Raw genomic sequence first — 19,795 nt, forward strand, 5'->3', positions numbered from 1 at the left:
GAAAAAGTAGGTGGAACCAGAACATGGGAGGCTTTGGATGGCATCCTCAGGAGTGTGGATTTTATTTTGTAAGTGATAAGGAGCTCCTGGAGAGATTACACGGGACTGGCAAGTTGGACCTCCATTTTAGAAAACTCACTACAGGTGGAAAATAAATTTTCAAAGGGTAAAGGTGAAACAGAGAGTGGCCACTTAGTAGGCAAATGTAACTGTCCTGTGACGCAGTAAGGAGAATAGGAGAGGAAGGGAAGTAATGAAGCAAAGAAATATTTAGTAAATAAAATGGGTGCAATGGGTTGTGACAAACATGTCATATTTCCTACCTTCTAATGATTTTTCTTTTTCCTTACAAGTGTAACCTCAATTTTAGGAGGAACCGAAAGGAGTTAAATTATCTCTTCTTTCATTCTTTGAAATTGGAGAATATCATGTGATATAATCCTAGCCAATGAGATATACACTGGGCCAGCAGTGGAGGGCGCTTCACGGAAAGCTACCTGATTAAAAAAAGGACAGATCCAGCTGATACCTGTCTTTTGTTCGTGACCCTCCCCATTTCTTCCAATTTTGTGATTGTGAGAACTATAGCACATGCTAAGGAGGGAAGAGAAGGAAGTTGGAAGGAGCTTTAGGTCCTTGGTAACTCAGACCAACACTGTCACTTTCCTCTGATAACTCTCTCCTAAACTTCTCGTTACTGAGAAAAATAAAACCCAGCTTAGCTAATACACTGTGGATATGCCTCTATTAAAGTCCATCCCATGCAATCCTGACAGACACAGTGGGTTATTGGCTGAATGCTGATGAGGAGGAAGCCAAAAGGGTCAAGGTAAGTTCAATTTGGGGACCTCACATGCCCACATGGAGGGCCTGTGGTACAACAGTAAAAACCTTATAAGGTTTTCCAGCAAGACTTTTCAAACCCAGCAAGTCTTGAAGGCAATAAAACACTAGCAGCTTATATAAATGTGGAAGGAAAAATGGAGTAGAGGAGAGTGAAGTAGAAGCCAGGGTTACATTAGGTAAGCCACACCTGGGAGACAGCAAGCTAGAAGGCCATGAGCAGCCCAGCACAGCATGGAGAGAATGCTGAAAACAGGCCTTTGTTGAGATGCGAAAGGAGAGTGGCTGAGATGAACTTCACCTTCAATTTTGTCTGGAGGTGACTTTGAATAAAATAGACATTGTATTTACAGGTGAAGTACTGTGGTACTTCAGGGCTCAATGAAGCTAAGTAACTTGGACAAGGACATACTGCTAGTGAGGGGTGGGGCCAAGACTTCATACCAGATCCAACAATGTCTGCAGCTCTAGGAAAGCCAAAGTGAAGAAGAGAAGCTGGCAGTAAGTATGTGGAGGCAGCAGAGTCTGGTGTCTGAGTAGGGCCAGCAGTGAGAAAGAGCATCCAGTCTTCCTTGAGGGAAAAGGGTAGACATGGCCAGAGGCAGAGCAAGATTGTTCACTGGAAATTAGAGCAGGCACTCTGGCCATGGGACCAAGAGAGACAACCAAATGCCCCTGGATCATAAGTGAAAATGAGGCTGGAAGAGCAGGGTTGGTCAGAAGACCTGATGCCCCGGCCAGGGGTGTGAGTCATATACTGCCAGATGGTGGGAAAATGAAGGGCCTTCATGCATGCCATCTGAGATGGCAAAGTCCTCAATTTTCCTTCTTCACTATCATCTCTAATCATTAAAAGAAACTTAGTACGAAATTCTCTTAACTAGCATGATTCAGAGCGCCTACCGCTGTCAGGTCTGTGGGGGGCACTTTACATAACTTATTTTCACACATTATCTCATGTATTAAAACCTTGGTTCTATGATTTTCCTATCCAGTCTCTCATGGTGGATAATAAACTTTACTTCTTAGCATTATAGTCAAGGTGAAACAAGATGGGAACAAGAACCTGACCCAAAGCAGGAGCTCAAAAACTCTTATTTTTACTCTACAGTCAACATCTAATAGAGTAACATCTTTATTGTCATATTATAGATAAAACAAAGGTGAATTAAAGAAGGACGTTGAGTGTCCTAGGAAAAATTTGAAGCCACATCACTTTACTCCAAATATCGTGTAGATTCCACTGCTTCTGCACTAATAATAATTATTATTATAATAGCCATCATTCCTTGAACTTACTGTTGGCCAGGCACTGAGCAAAATTATATATAATAACTTAATCCTCTCAGCAACTTTATAGGATATTTCTAACATACGGATTTCCAACTCCCAGAATTCCAAAGTAGCAGAGCTATGATTTAAACCAGGCATGGCACCAGCAAAGGCTGTGCACTGACCCTGAAAGCTAGGCTTCCTAACACCAAAAGTTGGTCCAGAAACCCTGTTACGTAAGACAATGATCTTGTGTTTCACACTGACAAGAGGGAACTTTTTAAAATCCTTTTTCTAACACACACTTGCATATGACTGCAGACGTTGGTCGGTCAATTAAGACACACTTGGAAAAATGAACATCATTTGTAGTTTATCTGTAAAGCGATCTAGGATTCACCTAACAAATCTCTCATCCCTCCTGCTAGAGAAGACAATCAGGAGAGACCAGCAACAGGCAACATGTGCTGTGGCTTCATGTTCCTGCCAGAGCTGTGAACCACAGTGACCTGGGAGAGAAGCAGAGTCTAGATTCTCGGGCATAAGTACTGTTAAGACTCAGAGATTAAATAAGCCTAAAATAAATCACTTTTTCTATCCTCCTACTAACATCTGTCCTTGCCCAACTATTAACAACAAAGCTATAACAACTAACAAAACTAGTCACTATTTACTATTAACAAGAAAAACAATTGTTATGTACCAAGCATAGTCTGCATGCTTTATATTCATTAAGTATTTAATTTTTAAAATAATCCGCAACATAAAGATTACAACCTGCAACTAAAGATGAAGAAACTGAAACTTATAGTGATGAAATAAGTCATCAAAGTCACAGAGTTGATAAATGGTAGAAGTACAATTTAAACTGAGATCTGTCTCAATCTAAACCCCATACTCCTAATTTCTCAGCTCTTCCCTCCGTATTCCTTCATTTGAACAAATCTTGTATTTTCCCATAGGCTTGCATCTGCTCACAATGACCAAGAATGCTTTACCTGACATCCACCAAAACCCAAACCAAATTTACTTCAAGGCTCCTAACTACTTGCTCTGTAAAAACAATTTTAATCCCCTCTCCCCCTTTCCTTACTTCCAACCAAACATGGAGTCTCCTTCCTGTAATACAAATTTCATTTGGTTTGCTTTGTGGCGCTTATATCTGCATTGATTATAATAGAAATACTTTCTTTTAATTTCTATCTCTTGTACTTAAAGCTCCCCTGTGACGGCAGTTCCTACTTGGGCCAGGGGAGGTGAGAGAAGGTTTGGAGAGAAAGTAAGAAATTAAATGCTAATGATATCACTGACTAGAGAGCCTCACTCAGAGGTACATTTCATCTTTGCTCCCATGGGCTCCAAAGGGTTGGAATCTGAGACAGGATGGAATTTTGAGTCACTTTAACTTGAAACACTGAGAAGTAGAAGCTTGACAAAAATGAAATGAAGTAGAGATGACTGCGCAGAGTTTTTAGAGCTAAGAGAGCCCGGGTCCTTGAGATGTAGTGTCCCTTGCCCTGGAGTGGAATGGAATGGAGTAGGGAAGCAGCCAAGTCTTCCTATGTGTCTATAAGGGGAATGGGGAGCAGGCGGAGCTTAAGGGGTATCAAAGTTAAGACAAGTATACTTGTAACTGAAAGTGGCCACACACACTGCTAACTGGAGGCCAAGTGGCAATAGACCCTCAGCTAGGGTGATCTCATGAGTTATTTTCCAAGTTAGGGCAATTTAGAGAGTAAAAGGGGGCAGTAACTAGGCAGGATGCCAGGACAGTAGGTGTAATTGGCATTGTCCTGGGAAAACAGGAACATATAACCCCCAACTCCAGCAGATGCCAGGCAGGGAGATGCAACCCACATGGACCAGGCAGGATATTATACCTGTGCCACTTTGTAGCCACAAAGCTTCAGATTCTCCTCCAAATGCCAGAGTGCTCTATAAGCACCCCCAGAATTTAGATATCACCCTAGAGAACAGGAGAGAGAATGAAATCATAAATAGATTGCATTTAAACCTGAAATGACTGAATTTACATGAAATAGATTAAGATTGTGTATTCTGCCAAAAGATAAAATGGGGCTTTGAAATAACAATTAAGTGAAGCTATAGAAAAATAAAGCATGTTACAAGTTTCATATACCCAAGGCTAGCTTGAAAATATTGCACCTGCTACACAAATATTATAGGTTGGATCTCAACAAAAATAAGTTCAATATTATAACCAGATAATCCTACATGAAAAAGTCTTTTCATCATTAGCAGTTGTTTTCCCTGTCTTCTTGGGATGCAAATGAGCCAAAATTCAGAAGGAAGTTCATGTAGGAGACTAGAGGGCTGATGGGGTGCAGCTGACCCTGAAGATATGTCTGTATACCTTTGTGTATTTCATCTGGTCATTTGAGAAAGTGGGCACAACTGACAGTCACAACCCTCTTAACCTATATTTAGTCTTCCCTGTTATCCTAGATTCAGTTGATTACACCTTCCTTTGTATACCGCTGAATCCACCATTTACCTTTGTCATAGCACTTAGAGTAGTACCAGCTAACATTTAACAAGCACTAATCATGAGTCAGACACTGGGCAAGCACTTTATGTGCATTATTTCATTGAATTCCTATAATAGCTTTTTGAGATGGATTCTATTATTTTGATTTCACACATGGGAAAACTGAGATACTGCATAGCATAGACTGACTGGCTGTTTTCTGATCTTATTTTCCTTTCTGCCTAAGCACACATTTGGACTACCTTTTTCCTGTCTCTTTTATAGTTCTTGCCAACAGAATATAAGTAAGTATGTTCTCCACTTCCAGGCCTGAGCCATACAAACCTCTGGTGTGATCCTCTACCTTCTCTCTCCCCCATCTGTTAGCTGGATGCCAATGTCCTGGTCAGTCATCATTCATTTGGGACCCTTGAACAACAGTGTGGATCAGAGTTACCAACCCACCCTACCAACCCACACCATCAACTGGATATTACAAGAGCAAGAAGTAAATTTCTATTATGTTAAACCACTGAGATTTTGTCTATAACATTAGAATTACCTTGACAAATATTCATAGTGAGGTAAAACAGTCTGTCAAGTGTCATATAACTAGTAAGTGGTGAAGTAAGGATTCTAAATCAAGTAGTTTAGTGCCAGAGTCTTCCCATCTGGATAAAATGCTAGACTATTTCAGTAGATATTTTTTATCTTATTTCTTATTAAATTGTGAGTTCTTTGATGAAAGGGGTTTATTTTCCATTTCTGAATTATTAGAATTTAGTACTTAGAAGGAATTCAAATAAAATAGAGCTGAATAAAATTCAATTGAATTGGATGAGATGTTATTTAAACTCTTCCCAGCATCATCACTCCACAACCCCTCCCTACCAGGATTTTACTTAAAACTAGCATTTTCAAATCATTTTTTGCTTTCCCTAAATCCATTCTCCAAATTCCCAGAAGCTATTTGTGTCTATATAAAAGTCCAGTCAATATGTTATAATTCACCTGGACACCTTTTATGTAAGTAACTCTTGTGGCATTCTCACACTTTCATGTGAATCATTCAGATTCAGCAATGATTTGTTGAATTCAGGTAGTGGGTTTGGCACTTTCCTATGTCATTAGTTAGTTCCACAACAACATCTTAAGACATGTATTATCCTCATTTTACAGATGAGAAAACAATGAGCAAACCCATGCTCAAAGATGCTAGGAGGTATTGAGAATTTTGGGACTTGCACCTGGATTAACACTCTAGTCCAATGGCATTTATTTCTTTGGTTTTACCATGCTGACTATTTCTAATGCAGTGCCTTAGGCAATTTGTTCAGGGTCTTGTACGTATTAGGAACTCAAAAAGATTTACTGATCAAAGCATGAGAATATACTGAACAATGAGATTTAGTAGAAACAGCTAGCTAATAGAATTCCACAAGTTGAGTGGCACTACAAAGACTAAATTAAATAATTGTAATAAAGGCAAGCTTGGGACTTAATGAATTGAAGGAGGTGTGAGCTCATCTTATATATGTCATGGTGTGGCTCTACTGAGCTGGGAGGGTATCTTTGTAAAAGAACTTGACAAAGATTGAATAGCAAGAGACAGGTCTCAGGGTCCTAGACCTAGAATTAAGTTTATATCTTTCAAAAACGAAGGTGAAATTAAAACTTTGTCAGATCAACAATACTCAAGAGAATCTATCACCAGTAGGCCAGCACAACAAGAATTGTTAAAGGAAGTTCTTCAGGATGAGAGAGGAAAAAAAGAAAAAAAAAGTTGACAATTCATATCTACACAAAGAAATATTGGAAAGGATAAACGTGGATAAATGTAAAAAATATTCTCATTTTTTAATGTTTTAAAAGATTAGTGACCACCTAAAGCAAAAAATATAACAATGTATTTTGGTATTTATAATAATTATAGAAATAAAGTATATGACAAGAATAGTGCAAATGATGGAAAAGATAAGATTCTTGTATTATATGTAAGATGATATATCAGAATTCCTAGGAAAGCAACTAAAATTAAAGAAGTATAGCTAAAAAACCAATAATGAAGATTAAAATTAAATACTAAAATATGAGTATACTTAGTTACTCGGAAAGAAGCAGGTAAAGCAGAAAAAAAAGGGAATAAAAAGAGATGGGACTATTAGAAAACATATCATGAGTCAGTATATGTAAACTCAATTCTATCAACAATTATATTATATATAAATGAACCAAATACCCCAATTAAAAGAATGATTATCAGACTGTATGAAAAGCAAGACCCTAGTAAGTAGTCTTCAAGAAAAACACTGAAAATACAAAGCCACAGATCATGTAAAGGGATAGAAAAAGATTTATAATGCAAACACTGATTTAAGGAAAGTTGAATTGGCTATGTTAATAACAGACTAAGGAGACTTCAGGACAGGAGTATTATTAAGGATGAAGGGAGTTATTTTATTATGATAAAAGTGTCCATTCATCAAAAGGACAGAGCAATCTTAAATATGTGCGTACCTAACATCAGAGCTCCAAAATACATAAAACAAAACTTAACAGAACAAAAAGGAGAAATAAATTAATCCACAATAACAGCTGAAGATTTCAAAACTCATTTTTCAGCACTTGATAAAACAAGTAGGAAAAAAACAAACAACCCCCCTACCACTTTCTTATTTATTTCTCAATTTTAATCAGAGAACATCCCATATATTATTTCAAGGTTGAGAAAGGTATTTATATTTGCTTCATGGTCAGTCTGAAAATTTCTGAAATATTTTAAAATTTAACAACATAATTCTAAATTATCCATGAGCCAAAGAAAAAAATCCCAAAGAAATTTGAAAAATATTTTTAACTCAATGATAATGAAATCACAATATACCAAAATTTGTATCAAGAGGCTAAAGCATTGATTATAGGGAAACTTATACTTTAAAACCCTATATTAGAAAAGAACAAAGCTCTGAAATTAATAATCTAAAGATTACTTAAAGAACTAAGATTTAAAAAAAAAAAAACCTAAAGCAAGTAGTCGGGTGGAAATAATAAAGATATAAATAAAATTTAATGATAGAAAAATAAACAAAACAAATCAGCAAAACCAAAGGTTAGCGCCTTGAAAATATGTACACATTTGATCCTAGTTATCATGATCAATTAGAGGAAGATAAAATTAAAGGAGAGAGAGCGAGAGAGAGAGAGAGAGAGAGAGAGCAAATGTGCTAATGAGAGCAAATTATCAATAACATGAATGAAAGACAGGCTACTCCATTAATCCAAACCATACAGATAGGAAAAAGAATAATAAGGAACTCTTATGAACAATTTTATGCCAATAAATCTGACAACATGGAAACCATGTATGAATACCTGGAAAAAAACAAAACCTATATAATAAGACATTAAAAATAAAAAGTCTATTAGGTAAGTTAAATTCATTAACAAGAAAGTTCCCACAAGGAAAACACCAGGTTCAGATCATTTCACTCTTACATTTTATCAAACTTTTCTGGGAGAAATAACACCAGTCTTTTCATTAAAATGTAAAAAAACCTCATTAAAAAGAAAAAAAATGGAACACTTGCCATCTTATTTTATGTGGCTATCATAAACCTGATATTAAAACTAGACAAATACTTTACAAGGAACAAAATTACAAACCAATATTCCTCATGAACAGTGGCACAACCATCCATAACAAATTATTAGCAAATTGAATCCAGCAAAATAGGAAAGCTTTAATATATCATGAAAAAGAAAAAAAGTTCACCCAAGGAATGCAAGGTTAGTGTAACACTTAAAAATCAATCATTGTAAATTACAATACTGATATTACATAACAGAGAAAATTTTTATGATTATCTCAATGGATATAGGTCTAGAATTTAACCAAAGTCAACCCTAATTCACAATTTAAAAAACTCTTAACATACTAAGAATACATAGAAACTTCCTAAAACTGATAAAGGGAGTCTGTCTACAGAAAAGGATCAAATATTATCACACAATAAAAAAAGAATAAATCATTTCCCCTGAGGTAGGAAACAAAATAAGGGTATTAGCTCTCATCATTTCTATTCAGTACTGCACTACAGAATGAAAGAAGTAAAACTGTCTTAATTTGCAGACAATGTAATTATTTATATAGAAAAGCCTCTGGAATCTACAAAACAAATATACTAATTAATAAATACAACAAATCTCAGGATACAGATAATTTGCTGCATATTTATACTAGCGACAAGCATTTGAAAAATAAAATTATAAAAATATGAAGTATATTTTAGGGAATGTTCATAGAAGCTTTATTCGCATTAATTGAAAACTACCCAAATATTCATTGATAGGAGAGAGGATAAATATGTTGTGGTGTGTGTGTGTGTGTGTGTGTGTGTATAAATATATATAAACATATGAGTTCTGACAATTACGTTAGCAAACTTGTTCCAACCATGTTGCTAACCTTTTTTCTGATGTCAGAGGGATTATTCATTATGAATTTGTACCAACTGGACAAATAGTTAACCAAATTTACTATTTGGAAATGCTGAAAAGGCTGCATGAAAAAGTTAGACGACCTGAACTTTTCGCCAACAATTCACAGCTCTTGCATCACGACAATGCACCAGCTCACACAGTACTGGTTGTGAGGAATTTTTTAGCCAGTAAACAAATAACTGTATTGGAACACCCTCCTGACTCACCTGATCTGGCCCCCAATGACTTCTTTCTTTACCCAAAGATAAAGGAATTATTGAAAGGAAGACTTGTGATGACATTCAGGACATCAAGCGTAATATGACAATTCTGATGGCCATTGCAGAAAAAGAGTTCCAAGATTGCTTTGAAGGGTGGACTAGGTGCTGGTGTTGGTGCAGAGCTTCCCAAGGGGAGTACTTGGAAGGTGACTGTCGTGATATTCAGTAATGAGGTATGTAGCACCATTTCTAGGATGAATTCACGAACTTAATTGTCTGACCTCGTATATGTGTACATATTATAAAATTATTTAGCAATAGAACATAACAAATTACTAATACATGCAACAATGTGGATGAATTCCAAAAATAATATTAGCCAGATACAAACAGTATATACCATATAATCCTATTTATCTAAATTTCAAGTACTAGTAAAGTGAATCTAGGGTCAAAGAAACCAAAACATTGGTTGCCACGGGCTATTTTCAGGGCAACTGGGGTAGATTTGGAGTCAACACAGTGAGTTACCTAGGTTGATGGGGAGTGTTTTGTACCTTGATAGGTGTGTGGATTACACAGGTAATTGCCTTTACCAAAGCTAATTGAATTTCACGCCTGAGATTTGTGCATTTTATTATACTTAATTTATATTCCAATCAAAAGAAAAGAAAAAAATGACAAATGAGTAAAAGAGGGAGAGAGAGAAGATTTAGAAGGAAAGAGGGAGGAAGCAAACATAATGGTCATGGGAAGAATCAGCCAACAGTTTGGGATTATGTTGCCAACAGCTGAGAAAAGAGGAGAGCAGAGCTAGAAGGATCAGGGTCACAGCCAGAATTTTATACTTTTTCAAGCGGCCAAACCAAATCTTGATACAAAAGGAAAACATGTTTTGGAGATACACGATAGAAAAGAGGAGTTCTGAACTCTGACTTCTGTTCTATTGGTTTTAAATAACAGTTGGAGTTGTAAAAGTTCATTCTCAGGGATTCATCTGTGTAGTTCTCTTATTCAGCTCCTTTAACTTGGAATGTAAAAGTTGTTCCAAATTGCCCACTGTATTTCTGCCAAACTTTTATGAGAAGAATTGGGTGGCAGGTGTTTCATTCTGTAGTCATTCTTAGGAGGGTTTTTTCCCATGTTTGAATGGAGTCTGTTGTATGCTACCTCCTCCCCCCAATCTTTCATTGCAGCCTCGCCTGAAATCTATTCTTCTGGAATACAGTGGAATGTTAACCCATTTATAATTGTAGTGACCATTCATTTCTCTCTCTGTTGCTTTCCTGTGCCAAGCACTTCAGAGCTAAATTCTTGGCTAAAGACTTTTTTGCTTGTAGTGGTAGGAAAAGGATCCTGCTCTGCCCTGAAGTGTGTAAACTGGATACATCTGAAAAAGTCCTAAAATAACCAAGGGAGCAGTATCTTAACAGCAACATATATAAAAGTAAACTTTCACTGTAACTACACTGAGGTACTTCCGGTCTGTGGGAAGAATATCAGAAATAAAGGTCACCTTGAGAACAGAAAACCTCCAAACCCTCAAATAAAGTAGGTCAATTCAGATTTTACAATCTAATCCTCATAACCATCCTGCTGGATAGTCGTCACTTTTTATTTCAGATGGTGAGACTTAGGTTCAAAATAGACACTCAGTAACTTGGCTAAGGTCAAAAATAGAAAGTTCCACTAGTAGAATTTTGATATTTATGTTATCTAGTTTCACATTTCCCTCTGCTTCTACTATCTCATCTTGTTCTATCACTACACTCCAAGGATCTGGCTCAGTGCCTGCACTGAATGGGCCCTCAGTGAATATATGTTGAATGAAAAAAACTACATAAGAGTTATCACCTACAAGAGATGGCTGAGAAGTTCTGGGAGAAAACCCATGACTAATACAGATGTCTAGGGCTTCTCAATTTTCGTAAAACCATAGGAAACAAGGAAAATTGAAACTTAATTGACTATATTATGGAGTATATTGCTCTATAGCAATACAAACAGTAAGAGGACTCACGTATTTCCAAGAACCAGTATTTGAAGAAATACTCACATTAATAAATCACTTGAAAAATTTCTGGCATAATATGACCCAGCAGTTCCACTTCTGAGTATTTATCCAAAGAAATTGAAAACACTAATTTGAGTTTTCTCCTATGTTCTCTGCAGCATTATTTACAATAGCCAAGATATGGAAGCAACCTAAGTGTCCATCAATAAATGCATGGATAAATGTGATGTGGTACATATATACAATGGAATATTACTCAGTCATAAGAAAGAATGAAACCTTACCATTTGCCACAACATGGATAGACCTAGATGGAATCATGCTAAAGGAAATAAGTCAGACAGAGAAAGACAAATACCATATGATCTCATATGTGGATTCTAAAAAACAAAATAAATGAATGAATAAACAGGAACAGACTCATGGTTTCAGAGAACAAACTGATGGTTGCCAGATGGAGGTAGGGTGGGGGATGGGTGAAAATGGTGAAGGGGATCAAGATGTACAGATTACCAGTTATAAAATTAGTCATGAGGATATAATATACAGCATAAGGAAAATAGTCAATAACATTGTAATAATGATGTATGATGCCAGATGGGTACTAGACTTATCCTAAGATATATAAATGTCTAATCACTATATTGTACACCTGAATCTAACATAATATTGTATGTCAACTATAATTTTAAAAATATATTTTTTTAAAAATCAAAATTTTCTGGCATGGTTAGGAATTTTAATGACCAGACCCTAATGCATACCAGGTCTAGACTTGAGGCTGACTATTTCATTAATCGCTAAGGATGTGTTTTATAATTCTATTGAAATCACTTGACCTTCAGATTGATCAAGACAGCCAATCACCATCTATTTTAAAGGGGTAAGACAGCCAAATTGATTGATAGTCAATCACATCCCAATTGAGTTAGACAATATCATCCATTCAGAAACAGATATTGATCTTTTGCAGTTTTTTAGTTTGTTCATTTGCTTTGTTTTACATTGGGCCAGTGGTCTTCGAGTTTCAGAGAAGTCTCTGACATTATATAGAAATTTTTTTGGATATGTATCTGTTTTGGAAGAGGTTTCATAACTTTATAATATTAGTAATAAGTCCATGAAACCAAAATTATTAAACAACATTCTAGACCTTAAAGTTTCAGGGATGTCCTCAAAGGCTCCATTTTTCAAGTTGCACTTGAATAAAAAGTGTCAATTGTGGTGGAAGCTCCAGGCATGGAGGGGAACATAGATGGTCCCCTCTGAGATCAGAGTTATTTTCACAAGAGTGTAAGAATTTGACGTGCATTTCTTCAGCAAGGCCTTCGGATATGGCCTAGTGGCCACCCACCTTTCCTCATTATGGAGGTCTTTTTCTGGGAGATGTTGTTTGTGTATGGTTCACAAAGATGCCTGCAATATTTCCTGAAAATCACCCACGATGTTCTTGACGCATCTGAACATATAAAAATGAATGGTGATGATTCAAACTATCTGACATGCTGGTAAAGGCAAAACTATGGAGGCAGTAAAAGAATCAGGGGTGGCCAGGAGCTGACAGAAGAGAGGGATGAATAGGCAGATACAGCGGATTTTCAGGGTAGTAAAACTATCCTGTCTGATACTGTAATGATCGCTGCATGTGATTTTACATTTGTCCCAAACTATAGAATGTACAACAGCAAGAGTGAACCCTAATGTAAACTATGGACTTTGGATGATAATGTGACTATGCAGGTTCATCAATCATAACGAAGGTATCACTCTGGTGCAGAATATAGGTAGTGGGGAGACTTTGCCTGTGTGGGGGCAAGAGGGTATTCTATGCTCAGTTTTTCTATAAATGTAAAAATTGCTCTAAAACCAATCTATTTTTTTTTAATTAATAGTATAATGGGAAATATGTTGTAATGAACTGAGATGCTTCTCAATGTCATCCAATGTAAATCTCTGCTGATTCTGAACTGGAACACTTGCTACAGCCTCAAATGCAATGAAGGCCTTTCCATCATCTGAGCCAAAAATCAAGGTGGCACAATGAGTCCTAAGGAGGGTCTTGGTTTACCTTATCCATCCAAATGCATGGAAGGAAAATGGAGGAATAGAAACAGAACCACACATATGGAATCTTTAATCATGCAGTACCCACAAAAGGGACCCAATCTGACTGAGACTAAAAACTCCTTTTGGGGGACTAAGCAAGAAAGGAGACAGGTTGAATGCCAGAAGAGTATATAGAGAGATATAAGCATTCCTTCCCTGATATAGCCATGCTAATTAATACCATTCAACATTCTTTGCCCAACATTAGAATTTTCAAACAAGCTACTCAGTGATGGAAATCCCATATAGATTCTCCTTGCGAAGAGAAACTAGCCAAATGAGGTGATTTAATTGGCTTGCCAATTTAATGTTTCCAGTTACTGGCATCCTAGTTTATTTACCTGTCTCCTGGTAGGTTCTTATTCTTGTATATCCAAAATCCAGCATGGTGCTTGAACATGGCAGACACTCAACAAATGTCTTTACATTAAAAGAAAGGACTATCCTGAAATGGATATTCACTTAGATATTCACTTTAGAGCAGTGATTCTCCAAATGTGGTTCTCAGACTAGTTGTAGCAGCATCACCTGAGAATTCGTGGGAAATGCAAATTATTGGGCTCCACCCCCAGAGTCTATAGGTCTGGGGGTGGGCCCCAGTAATCTGAGCTTTAATAAGCCATCTATGTGATTCTGATATATACTAAGCTTCAAGAAACACTTTTTAAGAATAATTTAGTCTAATGAGCTAACAAATTGAAGTTCCTGAACCAGCCAAATGACCCCACCAAATTACCCCTCTGAATTGCTCGTTGATGGCATATATGGTCCGATTGGGGTACAGGCAGAAGATGCTAGTTTGCTGACTATTAAGAGGTGTTTTCCATGGTGAATTCAACAGAGATCAGGATCTGACTCATTTAAACTCAGAAATCTGATGTCTGTCAACTCTGTATTACTGTAGCTATTACCTACATGCATCAGCCTGCATTGATATTATAGAGAAAATTATCAGAGAAAAATGGTAGGTAAACCAGAAGGGCAATTTTTAAATTTATAATGAGAAAGATAATTATCATATAAGCCATAATAATTATCATTGAATTTCTTCTCGATAGCTAGACAAACCTGGAAAAGTCTTCTTCTCCAAAAGCGGACAATCAAATCCAGAAGAGCTAACTGAATGATACTAGTGTTTAAGGCAAGCATGTTCAAAAACAATTAAAAAGCTAATATTTATTGAGTATTTTCTAGATGCCCATCATTATGTTAGGTAATTTAAATGTATTCTGGTATTTAATCCTCATAAGAGCCCTATAAATTGGATATAATATTATCCCCACTTTTTAGGTTAGAAAACTAAGGGTTCAAGAAGTTAAATAGTCTGGCCCAGGTTACCCTGCTAGTAAATGACAGAACCAAGATTTAAACCTCAGTCTATGTTACAACACAGCAGTGCTATTAATTAGTACACTAAGCTACCTACCTTAAGACTAACACAGTCTTCCCAAATTATCAGTAATACCGTGTTTCCCTGAAAATAAGACCTAGCTGGGTAATCAGCTCTAATGCGTCTTTTGGAGCAAAAATTAATATAAGACCCGGTATTATATTATATTATATTACATTACATTACATTACATTACATTACATTACATGACCCGGTCTTATATTATAGTAAAATAAGACCAGGTCTTATATTAACTTTTGCTCCAAAAGATGCATTAGAGCTGATTGTCCGGCTAGGTCTTATTTTCGGGGAAACACAGTAGTCAAAATAAGTTGTGCAAATTTCTCTAGGGACAATGGGTAACACATAGCATAATTTCCACCATTTTTATCAACCTCTCTTATCCCAACCCCTTTAAAAATCCTAAAAAGGGAGAAGGAGAGAGAGAAGAAGGGGGACACAGAGAGAAAGAGAGGGAGAGGGAGAGGGAACTTAAAACAAAGGGCATCCTATGTTTCAGGCATAGTTCTATTATTTATCTATTCTGTTATTTCATCTAACCCCCACAGGAGCCCTGTTAGGGTAGGTATTATTTCCGTTTTACAAATGCGGAAATTGAGGTTCCGAGGAGATAGATTCCTTGAATGATTTGAGTCAAAGTCTGCCTGTCACCCAAACCTGGGTTTGTTTCTCTGCTGCCTACTTTGTAACTTCGTTGTGAAGGTGCAGTGGTTTTCTGGAGGTTGTTATGAGGTCAACTGGAGAGCAAAGAGACAAATAGCATTTCCTCTCCCCCCTTATATTCCTGTGGTCTCTTCCATTGTGATGATGCCTTTGTGCCTACCAAGCACTGTAACAGACTTTGCATCCTGTATGGCTTTTAAAAGCATAGGTAGCTAAGTAGGACAGACATCAACATCCTTGATTTACAGTTCAGGAAACCAAAGGTCAGAGATCTGAACTGTTTTATCTAGGGTCACCTATCTGCAGAAGGTAAAGTTACCGTGTTTCCCCGAAAATAAGACCTAGCCGGACAATCAGCTCTAATGCATCTTTTGGAGCAAAAATTAATATAAGACCCGGTCTTATTTTACTATAATATAAGACCGGGTATAATATAATGTAATGTAATGTAATATAATATAATGTAATATAGTATAAGAACAGGTCTTATATTAATTTTTGTTCCAAAAGACGCATTAGAGCTGATTGTCCGGCTAGGTCTTATTTTCGTGGAAACAGGGTAGGAACTGTACCTAAATCCTCTAATTCTGAGTTAATGCTCCGCCCACTGCACCATGTCTTAGGACACAGTGCTGCTCTGGTTTCCAACATGACAGGAGGGATGATTCATGGAGGAGCCCAACATAGATTTTAAGAAGTAACAAGACTCTGTCTGTAGCACCAAATCACTCCCCAAATGTTTGGAAAAATTACTGCTGCTTTCCTGAATCTCACACAGTCACTGAAAAGAAAACCCATTTTCTGGTTGCCTCTGTGAAACACATGTTTTTAAGGTAAGAGTCATCATAAGAAACAAATATTTCTATTTCCCCCGTTTCTAGGACTTCCCCACAAGCAGGGCCAGCAGGAAGGGACAACTTCGCCTCACCATGTCATTACCTCTGACCTCCTTCTGCTGGCCTTTTCCCTTTGAGTTTATGCTCAGAATTACAATCAGAGATGCCTCTAATTTCAATAGTAGGTACCTCTTGGGAAGGAGGTTATTTGGTCTCCAGGTAGCAGGGAGCATGCTGGTTTCTTTTTTTATTCTTGGCATTCATTCAGGCTCCCACGGGCTAGTTAGTGACCAGCAAATCCAGTAAAAACAGAAATCGTTACCTAATAAAACACCATGAGACTTTCCAGGCCTCAGGGCAAGTAACACCCCTGCCCTTTCTAATTTGAAAACCACATTCCAATTGCAAAATAGAATTATTTTTGTTTTCAAAGTGATGCTAATTTATTAGCCATGGTGCAAATGTTGACTGTAGTAATGGGGACTTCAAAAAGAATGTCTGCAGTTCGGAAAGCTTGAGGGGGAAAAGGAAAGGGAAATCAATCATCAAGAGGTGAACAGAATCTGGTAGAGTACTCCAGACCAAACTGACTACACTAGCAATTTATCACTCACTCACTCAGTTTTCTCTTCATTTATTAATTCTTTTATTATTGACTTACTAGATTCTGGCAACTTCCTAAGTGCTAAGGGTATACATATGTTTAATATAAGATCTATTTTCTCATGAAAATGACAGTTGGGTCAGGCACATAGAGTAAACAGAACACTGAAGACAAGTTTGTTACCTACCAAGAGGGTGGTGGAAAATATCAGAAAAGCATTGCAGTGATGGAAGATGTCAGGGAAGGCCTAAGAGACCGTATATGAAAATTTTGAAATATGATCATCTTCAAGAACGATTTACACAAACTTTATTTAAATAAAACCTCAGATCTGCCAAGAAATAATTAACAGTGCATCAGTTAGAGAAAAATCTCTACGTGGGATGAGAAAATTTCACAAGGGTCCCAAATATTTTACTGGGTGTGCACCCACCCCTTTGGATCTCTCCCATACTGTTTCTTAGGAGGTTTGTTTAAGTAAAAAGTCTTTATTACTCAGGGTTCTTGGTTACACGCAAAAGAAATAGACTCTGGCAATCTTAAGCAGAAAAAGAATTTACTGGAAAGTTATTAGGGCCCTGTCCCATTGACAAAAGTCTGAAAGAGTAGACCTGGTAAACAAAGAGAAACCAGAAGAGCCACACAGGGTCAGGGAGCAGAAACAGAGCAGTGGTTGACCAGGACAATCTGGTCTTACTCTGTGCCTCTGAGGGGTAAAGTGACTTGCCAAGACCACACAGTAGCAAAGCACCTCTGGAGTCTCCAGAACTAAAAATGATGATTTCTAAGCACTTCTTTTGGGCCCTGACATGGACGTATGGACATTTACCATTTTTTGACTATCAATATCCACTTTCCTATTTGCATTCCTTTTATTTTACTTGATTATCTTAATGCTCTTTTAATTATAATGAAACACACATAACATAAATTCTACCATCTTAACCATTTTAAAGTAAACAGTTCAGTGGCAGTAAGTACATTCACATTGTTGTACAACCGTCACCACCATCCATCTCCAGAACTCTTCATTTTGCAAAACTGAAACTCTGTATTCATTAAACAATAACTTCCCCTCTCCCCTCCCGCAGACTCTGGCAACCACCCTATTTACATTCTTACCTTCTTTTTGTGGAAATGCCCAAGGTGTATGGTCCTGAAGGAAATGGCTGCCTCTCACTGCAGATCTTCCTCTCCTTGCCCAGTTTAGCCAGAAGGTGCCGTGTGACTTAAATTCAGCAACTCAGTGCCCTCTCCCAGGAGTTTGTACCTTTAGTAAGACATACAAAGACATGGAGCTGGTTGGAGACAGTCATGGAAGCTGCAGGGACACGTGGCCTACCTAACATCATGTAACTTAGTAGTGGTAGAACCAGGGTATCACCCCAGATGATCTGAAATCAGAACCTACAAAACTATTGAAATAGAGAGCTATATTACAGTCACTTATCGAACAGAAAAAGTTTGAATCCCTTTACATATTAGGTCATAAAAATACAAAAAAATACTTAAACAAGTTTCCTGCCCTTAACAAGTACTGTTACATGAGGACATAAACTAGCAATTACAATGCAATTTGATGGACAGTTCTACAAATTTTAGTAAGAATATACAGGAAAAAAAGCCTAAGTTGGCCTGAAATGTGGGAAAGGATTCTCAGAGGACTTAGTACTTAAGCCAAGTCTTCAAGGTTGGTGATAATTATGCATTGCAGGCAAACCCTGGAGAGCTAAGAATATGCAAAGGCACTGAGGCACAAGAAGCCACAAAGTTCCATGATCCACCAATAAGCTTAAAAATTGCTACACTTGAAGTGAGGCATGAGACAGCTAAAAAGGACTCAGGACAAGTGGTTAGGGTATAGATTGGGAAGGTGGAAAGGCTTCTTACGCCATGCAAAGACATTGTTTTTAACCCTCCACAACTATACTTATGAATAGGAAGTCCTTGGATGCTCTGTAGGTTCATGAAACATCCTACTGGAACCATGTTAAAATATTGTTAGTGGATATTTTTCTTAAGCACAAGATCTGGAACTTATATCCTCTTTTCATTGTGGTAAGTAGAACCTGGAGCATGGGTTAAAGACAGTGGAGAACGCTTGACGAGTTCCTGCTTTCACTGTTTCTGTATCCTCCCTAAAAAGTAATCTTTCCATTTGTAGTTTACACTGTAATCCCCACATTAGCAAAACTGTTGTTGTGGTGGAGGAAGAGAGTTCATGAGGATAGAGAATGGGATCAGGGGGCTGTGAAATAGAAGGAGACCGTGATTTCTTCTTTCCCTAGGAGAAGCAGCATGCTGATTGCCAAAACAATGAGCTCGTCCTGAATATTAATGCAGTGAGTGCCAGGTGAATAAATTGTCTAGTAGACTCTACCATAGAGTAAGTGCTTTTGTCCCCTCCTTTCTTAGGCAACACCTGCTGTCTGTCACCATGCGTATCAACTTTGGAGACATTGGTCCACATTAACATGGAAGGAATAGGAAATGTGTGAGAAATGCTTGCACAGAGATTGATTAACTGGAAAAGGAGATTTGGTAGAGCACTTTTTTTTTTTTTTAACTCCATCTGGGTTGGTGGGGTGGTAGTAACATCTGTCTTCCCTTTCCAGTTTTATTAGTTTTAAGGCAGCAAATACAGGATGTAAACTTTCTTCTCTCTGCCCCTTAGCACTTCAAACTAAGTCATGTAGAAAGTTTAAAATGGCGTACCTCACTAATCTGAATTAAACTATCAATTAACAAATAGCAAAGAAATACCGAGCACCTTGCTAAGTGCAGAGATTGTGGGAAGTCTCCACCAAGGAGCTTAAAATCTAGTGGGAGACAGATCTTTAAAGACTACTAAGGGTACA

General features: G+C 37.3%; 1 long non-coding RNA gene across 6 annotated transcripts in view; it reads right to left on the minus strand.

Annotated features, from left to right (window-relative positions):
• The window catches only part of LOC109447115 (calcium/calmodulin-dependent protein kinase type II subunit delta), a 473,975-nt gene that overhangs the window by 159,531 nt on the left and 294,649 nt on the right, over nucleotides 1-19,795 (minus strand). For all 6 annotated transcript variants that reach the window (XR_012497242.1, XR_012497241.1, XR_012497240.1 and 3 more), the window contains one exon: nucleotides 18,060-18,207. This is a non-coding gene — a long non-coding RNA (calcium/calmodulin-dependent protein kinase type II subunit delta). The remainder of the gene's footprint in view (nucleotides 1-18,059; nucleotides 18,208-19,795) is intronic.

Source organism: Rhinolophus sinicus, linkage group LG06 (genome assembly GCF_036562045.2).
Source record: "Rhinolophus sinicus isolate RSC01 linkage group LG06, ASM3656204v1, whole genome shotgun sequence".
Lineage (NCBI taxonomy): Eukaryota > Metazoa > Chordata > Mammalia > Chiroptera > Rhinolophidae > Rhinolophus > Rhinolophus sinicus.